A 3,174-nucleotide genomic window follows, 5' to 3' on the forward strand; every position below is an offset into this window, starting at 1 on the left:
CATACTGAACTGCTATTCGGAATAGACTTCTGCAGTACACTCCTTGCTAATAATGATTTGCTAAAAATGGCAAACCACATTTAAGACTCCCAAAATGCCATTGCTACATTCTAAAAGAATGTTTTGCAGTTGCAAACAGGGGTACAAATTGTTTGTGACAATAAAAAGGTTTAGTACGTGTGGTCCCATGTTCTATAAATCGTCTATCTTGAACTTAAATTTAGTCATAACAGTCCATCACAGTCACTCAACATTTTCAGTTTTTGAATGTCAGATTAATGTGCCTGAAGCTATGAGTTCATAGAAGCCGCCTTTCTTTAGACATGCTTGGTGCCATCAACAATGGCAGGAATCTTTGTGTCAGAGTCATGTACTGAAGAAACGTTACCTGCAATCTCCTTTGAGGCAAAATCATGATCACAATGCAGGAGCACCTCCAATAGGCATTTTGCCTGTTCTGCTATGGCCCAGAGCCTTTCAATATATGGTCTATACTCTTCCCAGTGCCAGTAAGGAAAATGTATTCTCTTGATCATATACAAACTAGTTAGGTAGGAGTTGTAAGGGTGTCTTCAAGGACAGATGAGATAGGACAAATGGAGGTTGGGTGTCTGCCATTCCATAGCAAGGCAGGGTTGAGTCTGTACTCCAGGACTGAAACCTGGAGTTGTATGTTGGTAATATTGTGGCACTGTGGATTCATCTGGGGCATCTGCAGGGTGGTTGTGAGGAGTAGGAGAGTCCTGCATTGTTGGGGCATGCACCGGGTCCATACACATTGGAGCAACCCCCAGAATGGGAGACTGGTGTACCAATTGTTGTTGTTGGTGGGAAGGGTATGCCCAGACGTGGGTCCCTGCTCTCCATGCCACTGGAATCAGGCTATCCTGGCTGAAGAGGGGTGAAACCCCGAAACTGGTCCTAGGATCCTTGTTTCCGGTCCAGGGAGGACCTGGCTTGGCAGTTCGGGCTGGACTGTTCCCATGAGGCACAGGGTCAAGACTGATTTGCATATGGCCAGGTCTAAACTGGGGTGGCATGGTAAGCAAAAGAATGATGGATTTAACCCAGATCTCTTGACTGGGAGTGAATGTTTTGATTTGTTCTGCATTCTGTCCATCAATTGTGTGTCTTTTGCTTTCTCACTCTAAGTGCGCCAGGTATGCCCAGACGTGGGTCCTGGGCTCACTGTGCCACTGGAATCAAGCTATCCTGGCTGAAGAGGGGTGAAACCCTGAAACCGGTCCTAGGATGCTTGTTTCCGGTCCAGAAAGGACCTGGCTTGGCAGTTCGGACTGGACTGTTCCTATGAGGCACAGGGTCAAGACTGATTTGCATATGGCCAGGTCTAAACTGGGGTGGCACGGTGAGCAAAAGAATGATGGATTTAACCCAGATCTCTTGACTGGGGGTGAATGTTTTGATTTGTTCTGCATTCCGTCCATCAATTGTGTGTCTTTTGCTTTCTCGCTCTAAGTGCGCCAGGTATGCCCAGACGTGGGTCCTGGGCTCACTGTGCCACTGGAATCAAGCTATCCCGGCTGAAGAGGGGTGAAACCCCGAAACCAGTCCTAGGATGCTTGTTTCCGGTCCAGGGAGGACCTGGCTTGGCAGTTCGGGCTGGACTGTTCCCATGAGGCACAGGGTCAAGACTGATTTGCATATGGCCAGGTCTAAACTGGGGTGGCATGGTGAGCAAAAGAATGATGGATTTAACCCAGATCTCTTGACTGGGGGTGAATGTATTGATTTGTTCTGCATTCCGTCCATCAATTGTGGGTCTTTTGCATATTTACTTAATCATTTATTCAACTCTTTTTAAACAACCCATTATAACTTCTACATTTTTTTTGTTTTAAAAAATTGTTCATTACATTTCATTTCACTAAATATAGTTTTAAACGAAATATAGTTTTAAACGCTGTAAGCTGTTTAACATTGACTTCCACAGCCTTTATTCTGTTTCTCTTAGCTTCAATATTTAGTTACTACATTAAATTATAATTTTTACAGATGTGTTAAGGTTTGAATATAAGTATCAGTATCTTACATTTCTACTTTGTCCGCTCCACTTACCAACATTACAGTGCACCCACCCAAAGAATTTATGTGTACTCCTGGTGACCCTCCTGTCCCATGGATACAATGGAAGGAATATTTTATTAATTATCTTTTGACCATAGACCACGCTAATAAATTGTCTAATGAAAGAAAAAAAACTTTGTTAATGCACAGTTTAGGTCCTGAAGGGTTAAGAATTTTCAACAAATTTAATAAAGATAGTGCTGGTGGTGATGATAATGTTTTTAAGCAAGCGATTAAGCACTTAGATAATTATTTTTCACCGAAAGTGTGCATTGAAGTTACACGCTTCAATTTTTTCAGAGAAAACAACTTAAAAGTGAGTCTATTGATGATTTTGCTATGGCTCTTCAAAAACTTGCCATTGACTGTAGATTAGGTGCAATTGAAGAGGAATTGATAAGGAACCAAATAGTCATGCATGCTTATGATTCGTCAATTCAGGACAGCTTATGGGTAAATGGAGATAACCCACTTAAGGATGTTCTTGCTGTCGCACGTAAAGGTGAATTATCTGGTAGATGTGCTAAGGCCCTCAAGAGCCCTGAGGTTTCTCAACAAGATACTATTGCCAGAGAAACTGTTGCCAGAATCTTGTCTAACAAACCCAAAGTCACCCCTTCTAATAGAGTTAGTAATAAAAGAGAGAATAATTTTGTAAGAAAAGACTTGAGATGTTATAGATGCGACAGTAAAAATCCTCTAGCTAATGACAAAAAATGTCCTGCTGTTAAAACTCGTTGTACACATTGCGGTAAAATGGGCCATTTCAGCAAGCGTTGTCATGATAAAAAACCTAAGAGTCAAATGTATTGAAGAAGGTGTATTCACTTCCGCTAATGAAGACAGTGATGAGGAAGATTGTGATGTTCCAAGATCTGGCAGTAAAGTTGTCCTAAATATTTCTAGTGATAAAGATTCTAACAAACCTATGTGTTCAATGTTCATGGGTGGTGTGAGTATTTACATAGCAGCAGACTCAGGGTCTCCTTTCACAATTATAAATGAGTCTGTATGAATGGACAAATGTATCAATAAAATTGGTTCAGACTTGTTACCACTAGATATCTCTCCTGAGAGTTATACGGGAGA

The sequence above is a fragment of the Triturus cristatus genome, chromosome 5_2 (assembly GCF_964204655.1).
Source record: "Triturus cristatus chromosome 5_2, aTriCri1.1, whole genome shotgun sequence".
Classification (NCBI taxonomy): Eukaryota; Metazoa; Chordata; class Amphibia; order Caudata; family Salamandridae; genus Triturus; species Triturus cristatus.